This window comes from Pteropus alecto, unplaced genomic scaffold (genome assembly GCF_000325575.1).
Source record: "Pteropus alecto unplaced genomic scaffold, ASM32557v1 scaffold170, whole genome shotgun sequence".
Classification (NCBI taxonomy): domain Eukaryota; kingdom Metazoa; phylum Chordata; class Mammalia; order Chiroptera; family Pteropodidae; genus Pteropus; species Pteropus alecto.
The window spans coordinates 739,124-752,182 of record NW_006429634.1 but is presented as its reverse complement, the minus strand read 5'-3'; the positions used below and the strand labels follow the sequence as shown (position 1 = coordinate 752,182).

At 43.2% G+C, this 13,059-nt stretch overlaps 1 pseudogene; it reads left to right on the top strand.

The window, feature by feature from the left end:
- The first annotated feature begins 10,265 nt into the window (after window positions 1-10,265).
- LOC102887374 overlaps window positions 10,266-13,059 on the top strand; it is a 4,221-nt pseudogene continuing 1,427 nt past the window's right edge.

The following is a 13,059-nucleotide window of genomic DNA, read 5'->3' as shown; positions in this document are numbered from 1 at the left end:
GAGGGGTCAAGGTATGGGGCAAGCTCTCTCTGCCTCTTCCCCAGACATCACCCCCAATGCTGCAGTGACTAACCAACCACATACACCAGGTGGGGGAGCGACCCAGGGGAGCGGTGGAGAGGTCTCCAGGCCTGAGCGCTTGGGCACCATCTGTAACCAAAGCTGGATGGGCATGGAAGTGGATTCCAAGGGAGGGGTGTAGGTGGAGGCTCTCTGGAGATACAGCTATTGTTGCCAAAAGGCCTCCTTTTCTGGCGGGATCCACAGTAAGCTGAAGCCAGAGCCCAGTACCCTCTCGCCCAAGAAATATGGAGAAGAAGCCAAGACCCCATCAGTTCTGACCACAGACAATGAGTGGGTAATATGGGCAGTAAAGAGACAAACACAGTGAGCTCCTGGGCTCCCATCTCCTGCTGGAGCCTCCAAACTTGTATCACAGACCAGAACTGTCGTGTGCGTGGAAGAGAGGGAGGAGGCAGCTGGGTCTTGTCTTCTCTTTCTGCAGAAACTCTCCCATTGCCAGGACTGAGTAATGCATGCTTTTCTCATGCTTCTAAAATGAAGCAAAGGGCTCTGTACTCTTTGATCCTAGGGTGGGTGGGGAGAGGGAGGAAACTCACTTGAAGAAGGGTATTTTTATGTCCTGTCTGTGATGTATTCACCTTGACAGAAGTCACCCTCAGGATGGTGTGGAAATGCACCTTGGGGTGGTAGGATTATTTGTGGTAGTGTAGATATCTGTTGATGTAGCATTGAGTGGTGATCCTCAGACCATGCAGTCACCCCCAGGGAATGGGGGGTGTCACTGAAGGAGATCACTCTCATTCCTCCAGGGGCCCAGAAAGGTCACAAGAGAAAGTAGGAGCTGCCAGCAGAGCGGCTGCTGCTGGGTAGCTGGAGGCCGGTTCCCCTTGCCTCTGCCGGAAGGTAGGTTAGCACAGGGCAAGTTCCAGCCAGAGGTGGGGCCTGACGTGTTGGTAAGGGGCTGAGCTGCCTGCAGTCCTCAGCTGCCAAAACTGCCCAGGAGTTGGGCCACTCCCCACTTCCACTTCTCTGATGGGAAGTAATCTCCCGCCCCCAAGTTGACCTTGGGAATTACTCTTTTTAACCCTTTACACCAAATAAGTGACTAACCCTTACCTGGATTTTCCCCCATGCGGGTGAAGTTGCATGAGGCTGCTGCGTGTGATGGTGACTGGCTGGATTTAGGGTTTGTTTCTCAGCTTCCGGGATGTAGGAGCTTGTCTGAGAAGCTACTCAGGAGCTAGCCTGTCCCAGGAGAGGAGGGAGTTCAAGTGAGACTCCTGGCCTTCCCTGGGCAGGGGCTGGGGTGGGAGTAGCATCTGTCCTTTGAAGAGAGGATGGTGGGGAAGGAAGGAACATGATCCTCTAAGAATGCTCCCTCACCTGAGACCACTCAGTGCCCGGTACAGTATCTTGACTCCAATATGGGTTCTTACCCCAGGTGAAACCCAGGTGACTACAGGCTGGGGCTCTCTGTCATTTCATCTTCCTCTGCTCAGGCAGGATTCGTGGAAGATGTGACAGAGACAGAAATGGCCCTGCAGCGATGCTGGGCTGTGGGCAGGAACCGTGGCGAATGATTCAGAGCATCTGTCTTCACATTTCGGCTCTGTTCAATCTGTTCCACTTCTTTCATAGACTCTTTACCTACAGGGAAGCCTACGATGGGCCTTGGGTATGAATCAGGCTCAACTAAATGGGCCAAATCTTGGTTTGACATGGGGGATTGATCCTTCAGGGGAGAACCATCTCCAAAACTACTCCCCATCCAGTCTCTTCCACCACCCAGCTCTCTTAGGAAAGGAGCACTTAGGAGGCTCTTGCTATGCATTGCCAGGATTGGCTGAGGCAGAACCTAGAAGCTCCAGAGAGTGGGCGCCCATGCAGCTCATCACTCCTGGGACCACTGCCGGTTAGACACCGAGGTCAAGCCAGTTCTCCCCAGGGCATGACACCCACCAGGGCAAGCATACCTGAGCTCTTTACTGCCAGCCTTGAGGAGAGCATAAGCCTCCCCCACCCCTTTTAAAGACAATAGAACCCTCCAAGGGTACTTCTTTGGAAATGAAATGTAGCACAACCTTAGACTGCGTTACCAGGAGCCCTGACACCCAACCAAGGCTCTTGCTCCGTGCCCTGCTGCCCAGGAGACCTGCACTCCTTCCCTGGGGCTCCAGAGCTCCTAATACCTCCGATTCCCCATCTTCCTTGGCCCAGAAAGCAGCAGGGCTTCAGTAAGGCTGCTCTTCTGTTTCTCTGATTGCTTCCTGCACTGTGCAAATTCTGCAAGAAATTGCTGCCTTTGCTTGATATTGTAATGAGGTGTCCTCCACCTGAGTTCAGAGAGATGGTGTGACGTTTAGGGCCGGGGGGTTGTCCAGCAGTGTTTCTCCAGTGGCTGCAAGGAGATGGAAAAGAAGAGGCCCGCTGTCCTGCAGACCCCTACCTTTCTCTTCCTCTCCTCAACGTTTTCTTCTCCAACATCCCAACACGTAAAAGAGGGTCTTAAAAATGCTGCTTCCTATACTGGATTATCTTTCACTGGAGGATCAGGGAGGAGATGAGAATGTGGACACGTTGTCCCCTGCCTTCTCCCTCAAGTCTGCTTTCACTCAGGTCAGAAGAGATTGGGGCAAAACAAAAAGATCGTGAATGAAGGGCAGGGGAGCCCCACCTGATCAGGTGAGGCCTAATGGGGGCTGGATTATCCCGGTCTGTCTGGGAAAGGGTTATTTTGAAAGAGTGCCTGAGCATCTCAGAGCAATGTCAGTGATGCCAAAGAGAGCAACTTGGCCTCCTTAGGCACTAACTTTGTTGGCCTGCCTGATGATGGGACCTTGTTCTCTGACAAAGGGCTTAATCTTTCCATGTAGCAAAGCAACTCCCCCTTCCCCCAACCCTGAGCTCGGGCTTTTGTGGGCCCAGCATGGCTGTGCCTGTGAGGGAAACCACACGGGAGAGAGAAACTTGCATCCTCTCAGGGGCCTAGACTGGCTGGGGGTGAGTCCTCGTTGGAAAGCATGAATGCTTTGGCAACTTCCAGCGCTTTGGTTGGAAAGTTGGCCAGTAAGGACAAGGGCCTTGGGCTTCCCAAGTTCATGCCAATGCCAGGAAGGGTCCCTGGGACTGGATTCCAGAGAGCTTGTCTGACAGAAATGAGCCCTGGGAATTCCTGGGGCAACAGAGCATCCGCCCCATTGGCCAGTGGCCTGAACAGCTGGCTACAGAGCATCAAAGGCTGTTCCATAAAGTTTGCCAGAAACTGTGACCATGTGCAAGACTCCTCACTTTTCTGGGCCTCAGCTTTCTCATCTGCAAAATCAGAGCATTTGCTAGTTGCTCCATGGTTCCCTTCAGGTTTTAAAAGTCTGACCTGGAGCTGATGAGGGTTGCAAGCCTGGTGCATGTGGCACCTGGTTTCACAGGCTGGTTTCTTCCAGCCCCAGGTGCCCAAGCTGGGTTCAGGTCCTCATCCATCCATACTCAGATGCTACTTCTGACAAGAACTCGGGGAATCCTAACAGACTGATTCCACCTCTTTGTGGTTTGCTCTCTCTCTCTCTTTTATTCTTATGTAATGATGAAAATAATTAAGGGGTATCTACAATGGACAGTTTTCAAGGTGCTGATGTGATGTCACAACCTCAGCTGCATCCTGTGAAGGTCAGTATCCCCACCAGCAGATGAGGCTAGGTCAGTCCTCATTTCAGCTTCTAGAATGACATCCATGAGAGAGTTGAACATCTGAGGATTTTAAAGGAAATGCTCGCTGATGGAAAGAGAGAGAGAATTTATTTCCCTTCCATGTATTTCGCTTCTTCAACCACTCCTCTCTCCAGAATGTCTTTTACCGAGATGACATCTCAGCAAGCAGAGTGGCTGCTTCCTTAGGAAAAGCTGGCCTGATTTTTCTATCCACTCCTTTAGAATGTAAATTCACGGGAGGCAGGGACCCCTTTTTTAGAATTTCCAAATGCATCCTGCAAAGAAAGAGATAGCTGATAGGGACTGACAAGCACACTGTTTAGATAAGAAGCAATTAGCCTTTTATATCTGTGCTCTATACGTTTTCTATGTGCAGCATCTTTCCAAACTGGTTGTGGCTCCTGGGTGGCAGGTGGATGGCTGGGAAGGACTTGCCGGCTGTTCTGTACAACATTCTTGCCAATTCCCTTGAGGAGAAAATTCTTCACATGGCTTCTGCATGTACAGTATTTGGGCAGCAAAAAATGATTAAAGTCAGTTTGAAAATGGTCTCATGTGTTGCTTTCTGAAGATGGTTCTTAATTCTAGGAGAGAGAAAACAAGGTGTCATGTGACTGAAACAAAGAGGAAGAGGATGCCTTGGCTGAGAGGCAAGAGAGAGCAATATATCTCAGAAAAAGGCCTGGAAAAAATGTGACCTGGGCCTCTGACTCTTGTTTGGGAACTCTGTTGCCACCGTGATGTCTAGGGTCGTGGAATGACTGATCCAGGCAACTTCCAGGCTCTGCCTCCCACGGTCCCTGCTTACAGGCCCTAAAAGCTTCTATTCCCACAGACTCCACAAGGGATCCCCAGAGCCACATAGAGGGAGCAAAGGCTTACAATCTACTGTTCACTTCTTTCTGAGCTCTTGGGTCCAGCAGCTCTGCTCCGGCATATGGCTGGGGCACTCTTGTTTATTTAAGCCACATATGATACAAGCAATAAACATAGCAAGTAGACCTCCACTGCTGTGAACTACATTAATCATTGATTCCTGGAGCACTCCTGCTTCAGGAAGGGACAGAAAGATATGTTAACATTTACTCACTTCTGGGCAGTGCCATTGTCCTCCTAGGACTGAGTCTAGGGGTATAAAAAATGGATAAAGGAAAAGGCTTTATCCTTTTTATGCTTGCTAGGGAAAGGCTGGCATTCTGTCCTCCTAGGACTGAGTCTAGGGGTATAAAAAATAGATAAAGGAAAAGTAGAGGTCACAGCACTTGCTTGCTAGGGAAAGGCTGGCATTTTCTAACTCAAGAACCTTTCAAGTGACCTCCACTGCTTTGGCTCTGGCCCTTAGTAGGCACCATCTCTTGAAAGAAGGCTCGTGAGACCAATATACGAGCTCTGATGCTGTCCAAGTTTCTGTCTTTTACTTCTTTTCTGCTTATGCTCTCTCCCTGAGACATCCCATACACTCTCATGAGTTTAAGGATTTCTGTGTGTCTAGCCAGCAAAATTATTTCCAAAAATGGACAAACAACAAAAACAGATCCAGAGAAAGAAATCCTAAAGGACGTTCTTTAGACAGAAGGAATATAGTCCGTACCCCATAGGATTATTGGGTGATTAAAATGAGAATATGTTTAAAGTGCTCAGAACAGTGCCTGGCACATAGTAAATGCTTTTGCTGTTATTAAGGAAAATGATCCCAGATGGAAGGGCTGAGATACAAGATAAAAAAAGTGATCAAAGAAATAGGTTCTTAAAATTAGTGAATAGTAACATACTTATATTATAAACTACAATGTTTAATTTGTGAAATTAAAAAATGTCAGTATGAACTAAGTATCCTTAAGTATCTATTCTAAAATCTACAGTAAATGCTAAGAAGATAGAATTTAGCAGATGCAAAAACCCTAAATACAAATTATGAAATCCAACAGTATATTAAAAAATAATAAATGATAATCAAATGATATTTGTCTCAGGAATGCAAGGATGGTTCATTATTATCAGAAAAATTCATCACTGTAATTCACCACAGTAATAGGCTAAAGGAGAAAAATCATAATTATCCTAATGTAGAAAAAGCATTTTATAAGGTTTAGTCTTATTCATAATAAAAACTCTTAGTAAAGTCAAGGTAACTATTAATTTGATAAAGTCATATATCAAAAAACCTACAGCAAATATTATGTTAATGGAACACTTTAGACACACTCTCTTTAAGATTAAGATCAACACAAAGAGGTCCACTATCATTGCTACCATTTAACATAGTTGTAGGAATCCTGTACAGTGCCATAAAGGGAAAAAGAAGAAGTGTGAGCGTTGAAAGAGAAGAGATAAAACTATCATTTATAGATAATTTGATTACTACCTAATTAAAAAAAAGAATAAGTTATTAGAACTAATAAGAGCATTCAGCAAGGTTGCTGGATAAAAGATCACCTTACAAAAATCAATTGCATTTTTCTATAACAGCAATAATCAATAAATAAGCAGGTGATATCCACAATAGCGATTTACATTATTAAGTAGGGATTATTTAAGAACACATAGGTCTCTATGGAGAGAATGTTCACATTAATAACAGAGTTGGTAACTGAATAAATGAAGAGACATTCCCTGTTCTTGAATGAGACAGCTTAATGTAAAGATATTAACTTTCCCCAAACTAATCTATAAACTCGCTGTAACATAAATAAAATTTTCAGTTGGTATGTTAAGAACTACTTACTCTACTAAACTTACTCTACAACTTATATGCAATAATATAAGTCCATGAATGGTTAAATCAACTTCTGTTTAAAGAAAAAAAGAGCAGACTCAAAGATCGACATATATATAGCTGAGAAATTAATATATGACAAAGAGGGCACCTTAAAACAATAAGGGAAAAGAACTGTTTAAAATATGTATTAGGAAAACTGGATCACTAGCTGGACAAAAAAATCCCTACCTAAACCAAGATACTAAAGTAAGTCCTAGATGGTTTAATAGATCCCAAATTGAAAGGTAAAATGTAAAATTAATAAAAGAAAATGTAAGAAATATTTTTATGAACTAAAGTCATGGAAGAACTTTTAAAATTTCAAAAGCACAAATCATACATTAAAAAAACTATGTTGTGATTACATTAAAAGTAAGAATTTCTATTTAATGAATGACATCATGGACAAAAGTTAATAAACATTACAGAATAGTAATTTGCAATGTCAAAAAATGGCATTAATAGCTAGAACATACAAGGAAGTCTTGCAAATCAGCAATAAAAAGACAGCAACTTCAATGGAAAACTGGTCAAAGGAAATGAACAAGCAAACTGCAAAAGCTAATAAGCATATGAAAGTAACTTCAGAATTACTATAATCAGAAATGCAAATTAAAATAATAATGAGATATCACTTTATACCTATAATAGACCTCCAAAATTAGAAAACTGGATAATGCTAAATGATGACAGGGACATGGAGATATAGTTGGTGAAGCCAGTACAGAGATCAACTTGACATTACCTGGTCCAATTATATGCAGAACCTGTGCACTGTTTGTGGGAATGTAAATCGGTGCAGCTACTATGGAAAACAGTATGGAGGATCTTCAAAAATTAAAAATAGAACTACCATATGAACCAGCAATTCCAATTCTGGGTATTTATCCAAGGAAAATAAAAACACTAATTCAAAAATTCAAAAATGTTCATTGCAACATTATTTATAATAGCCAAGATGTGGAAGTGAGCTAAGTGTTCATTGACCGATGAAGGGATAAAGAGGTGATATATGATATGTACAATAAGATCTCTTTAGAAAGAATCTTCACATTAATAACAGCGTTGGTGATCTGAATAAATGAAGAGACATTCCCTGTTTTTGGATGAGACAGTTTAATATAAAAAAAAATGAAAACTTGCCATTTGTGACAACACAGATGACACTTGAGGACATTATGCTAAGTGAAATAAGTCAGAAAGACAAATACCATATGATCTCACTTATATGTAGAATCTAAAAAACAAAACAAACAAAACACAAAAGCCAAGCTCATAGATACAGAGAACAGATTGGTGGTTGCCAGAAGAGTGGGCGAAATGGGCAAAAGGGGCCAAAACTTCCAGTTATAAAATAGTCATAGGGAAATAATGTGCAGCATGGTGACTATTGTTAATAACGCTATATTGCATATCTGAAAGTTGCTAAGAGTAAATCTTAAAAGTCTTCATTGCAAGAAAAAAGATATTTTTTCTAACTATATATGGTGATGGATGGTTACTAGACTTATTGTGGTGATTTCACAGTGGATACAAATACTGAATCAAATATTGTACACCTGAAACTAATATAATGTTATATGTCAATTATACCTCAATAAAAAGCACTAACCCTAAAATAAAATAAAGAGATAAATTAGATTTTATCAAAATTAAAATTTCTTCTCTTTGAAAGACAGCATTAAGACTCATAATAAGATGATAACTTAATAAATAAGACAACTCAAGTGAAAATGGGCACAAGATTTGAACAGACGTGTCACTAAAGATGATACACAAATTGCCAATAAGAGATACTCATCACCCATGTTCATCAGGGAACTGCATACCCACTAGAATTAAGGACTGGCAATATCAAGAGTTGGTGGTGATATGGAGCAGAATTTTTGATGAAAATATAAAATGGTACAACCACTTTGTTAAACAGTTTGGCAATTTCTCATAAATTTCTTACACACTGACCACATGACATAGCAATTTCACTCCTAAGTGGTTATCAGGAGAAAGAAAAACATACGTCCAGCTAAAGACAGAGTGCCAGGAGCCTGCTCACCAACAAAGTCGGTGCAAGCCTGACGTGGGCAGAGTCCACAATGAGAGTGAGGTGGGCACTGGGCTAGGCCTGGGGCTGTGATCTTACAGGCATTGTGTGCTCCGGACGCACAGTGGGGGCAGAATGCTAGTGGATGTCCACGTGCCTGTGCCTCTGAAGGCAGTGCTATCTGTAGAAGAGAAGCGAAGTACAGTGGACCCGGAAAAGAAGTTTCTTCACCTGCAGTGTCCCTCCAGCGCCATCTACTGACGAAACTCAATACTGTTCTCTCTGCAAAGTAGAAATACTTAAAAGGGGCTATCGCACTTTGACACAGAGTAGGTAACGAAAGGTAATAAATTTGGAGTTTGAGAGGCAACAAGTTGATAATTGTCACATCTAGCAACAGGCACGATGGAAAAAATGATTTGTGGTATATATGTATAATGGGATACCACTCAGAAGTAAATAGAATGAACTATGGATATAGGCAACAACATAGATTGCAAAAACAGCATGTTGAATGAAAGAAACCAGGCACAAAAGGGTTAAGTACTGTTATAGAAAATTCTAGAACATATAAAACTAATCTATAGGGACAAAATGTCAATGAGTTTTGCCCAGGGATTTGGGGTAGGTGGTATTGACTGCAAAGGAGCACAAAGGAATTTGGGGGTCATGACGGAAATATTACATACCTGGATTGTTGTAGCGGTTACATGTGTATATACATTTATCAAAATGCATTAAACTGTACCCCTAAAATGGAGGCATTTTATTTTATGTAAATTATACCTCAGTAATATCTATTTTTAAAATAGCATCTGTAAATCAGATGCCTATGATCTAGAATATCCTTCCAAACCCTGGTCCCTTGTAAATTCCAGGGCAAGGGCCATTTGAGAGGGTCACAGTTTTGACAGGAACATTGGAAAACTGTCTTCCTGAAGGATGTGGATTCTCTGAGTGAGAAAGCCTCGGTGGTCATAGAGAATTATTTTGGATTATTCCTGGGATACAAATGAGATGGTGCACCTGGAAGAAAGTTACTCAGGCAACTCAAGTCACGATGTCTCAGAGGGGAGACCCCTGCATTTTTCTCTAGCTCAGCCATCGCTAATCTTGCATCTTCCATGGTTTTGCCATAGGCCCGAGTGGTGCAACGGGACAATTACAAAGGCAGATCCCCTTCAAGAAAGGCCAACCGACCAGGCAGGACTAAGGGATGCAGGAGGATCAATCTGCTTAAAGAAAAAAAAACTTGCTGAAGAACCTGACAGCTTTTGAAATTGTGAGGCCTTATGGATTGACATATAACGGTAAGATTTGTGATTAGTAATTCTAATAATTATAAGAACAAGATGTAAAGAAGTTGTAGAAGTAGACTGGCAGGCAGCTCCTTTATAAATAAAGTTTGACAATGAGCATTGATCCATTAGCTAATGTTTGCTGGTGCTGGCAGTTGAGAAGAGAGTCTAAAGTCTTGATTCATATGTGTTGTACTTGTCTCAAAGCTCCAGAGATTTATAAAGAACATCTACTGAGATCCAGGAATATTTTTAAAATTTAAGCTTGTTATAAAAGTCTTGACCTCGACAAAACTAAAAGATATCTTATAGGTTTGATAAAATTATTACATTTCCTAGGTCTTAGGCGTATCAATGGCCTAGAGGGAGCTTACCGAACTTGACTTATGAATATATATAATGAACAACTCATCCCAACAACAACACTTGTACATGAATGATGGAAGATTCAACTGAAGCACCTTTTAATTCAGCGCTCCCGGTGCTGGGCACTATCCCAGAGAACTACCACATGGTATCAAAAGAGGGAGTGTATAGGGATGGTCAGTTCAGAATTGTCTGCCATGGTAGAGAGAGTAAATCTAGGTGTCCGTGTGTCACTGGAAAAATGGATGTGTATCATATGGAGGAGACAGTGAGCAGGGTACAGCGAGTAGTTAGAAGCACAGATGACACACATACACATAGATAAATCTTAAAAACAGAGTGCTGAATGAAAAGGTAGTAAACAGAATGAAATCTAGCACATAATATGTCTGAATTTTTTTTAATAAAAGCAAACAAAATACCACCACGTATTTTGCAAGAATGCATACACATACATATCAAAATATTTTGAGAGGATTTTTATGAGGGGAGTAGAAATAATAGGCATAAAAGTAAATAAAAGTAAATAAAATAAGAGAGGGGTCTTGTACAGGCCCATGATAAAGCATGTTATGAACAAAGGAGACATATTAACTTAATCCTCTGCTCCTGAGGTTAAAAAAAAAAAAAGTTTCCCAATTCCAAGATAAATGTATCCTATGGCCAAATGGACCTCAACTGTATATGATATAGAAACAAACTGAGAGATCCCAAGTGTTTTGTATTGTATAAAAGGGCCGGGAAAACAGAACGTCTCAGGAGCATTTCAATCACATGATCAGGCCAAAGCTGCCTCGTACTTCTGTGCTGATATCTGCACAGGGTTATGGTGACAGGAATGCTGGTGCAGGGTGGTGTGTGTCTGTGTGTGTGCACCAGTGTCCATGAATTAAGTGTTGAGACAAATAGGGATAATCGGAATTCAATTTTTCCTATGCTTTACTCCTTGTGGAGTCTCTTATGTAAAAGTAAGATCTCCATTTATATTTGCCATAAGGATTGGGAATAGGGGCATACGCTAAATTCAGATGCAAAATAACCAAGACATGGGGTGGGGGTGGCTGAGAACACTATCTTGGAAAAGAAGCCCCTACCTGAGGGAGGTGACCCTCCAGGTCGTATGACTGCTGGTCATCATCCAGTGTCCCCCATGTCCACTGGGTCACCAGGATCTTGGGTACTACAGTCTCAGGAGTTCTGGGATAGGCCAGGTGTCCCACTGGTAGGGACACAAGGTTCTGACAATGGAGTGTAGTAATCATCATGCCTAGTGAGGGCTGGTTGGGGCAGATGTCCTAGCAGGAGCATGGCAAGCTTATCTGTGCCCAAGGCCCTGGCAGGTGGGGGGGGAAGCGGGGTGAGAAGGAGAATCAGGAGTAAAGGGAGGGGTGTGGGAGAAGAGGGGAGCAAGTCGAAAGGGGCGGCGAATGGAAGGGAGAGGGAGAGGAGGAAGGCAGGTGGTAGGAGGAGCAGGGGCACAGGCAAGGGTTGAGGTGACCCAGGTAGGAAGGTGGGAAGGGGCAAAACTGGTAAGAGGAGGGAGACGATCTGGGCATGAGGTAGGAGGAGGACCAGGTTGGTCTGAGTAACCGGTGACTAAGGCCGGCACAGGGTGAAGAGACATGGAAGTAATAGGGACAAGAGGCAGGACAGGGGAAAGGGAGGGAGCCGGAAGCTGAGCCGGGCCACCAGGAGAAGTATGATGAAGAGGAGGTTGAGCAGGAAGGAGGCAGGGCAGCTTCTTCTGCATGGCTTTCAGCTGAGAAATGAGGGTCTGTATGATGGGTTCAGTGTTCTGCATTCTTTCTTTGCTTGATTCCATTATGACTCAGATTCCATTAAAAGACAGTCCAAAATTCTATAGCATTTTGACTTGGAAGATACCTGTGAGATCCCTCTGATCATTAGGGCTCACCCCAGATATAGGCAATGGAAGTGACTGTTCTCTATCATCCTGTAAGGAGCCTTGAAAGGTACCTTCTACCCCTCTCTAGCCATTACCAAAAGCTGCAATAAGTCTCTAATCTCCTCACCATGAAAAAGCCCACTGCATATGCCCAGGAAAGATACCGAACACGAAGGAAACACCAATACTGACCTGGTCACCAAGCAATAATCGCGCTCAGATTCAGGCCTGGGGTATGAGGCATGGGGGAGAAGGTCTCGAAGTAGAAGAAGGGGTCAAAGAGAGCTTAGAGCCTCCCCCAAATCATTGCGTTAGAAGCTCCCACAACTTTCTCACTGTCTCATTAGAAGTTCACAGGGCAGGGATGTTACCTCCATTTTAAGGAAAGGGAAACTATGCCCGGATAGGGGTAGACACTTGCCCAGGGCCACACAGCCTGGGAATAATAATACCAGGACCAGGATTCCTGGCACCTGGTGTTGTGCTGCTTCAATGAAATGACTACATTGGGAAATGGGATGGGAATATAAGGAGACATGGATGTAATGACAGAAGCCACAACCACCCCTTCGACCTAGAGTATTCTCTGAATCTCATTCCCAACATACCTATCCTGGTCCCATGTCTCTTTGTCACCCGCCTCCAGCACCTGCCCTGAGGCCCTCCAACAGTAGAGCCTGTAGGTAGAGAGGCATAATTGTCAGAATGGGCAGGTTATGCTTGTATAGCAAACCCTAAAATCTCGGCAGCTCAATATAACAAAGTCTTACTTATCATTCATGTCCTATTTCAATGAGAGTCAGGCCACTGTCTTGGGCTTTTGTCCTCCAAGCAGTGATGTAGGGACATCTTATACTTATCTCCTGAGGGGCGCACAGCTTCCAAGGTCACTGAGAAAGAGAAAGTGAGAACTGAAGAGCATCTAGGGTGTCAGTTCTATATTATTATTCTAAATATTCTG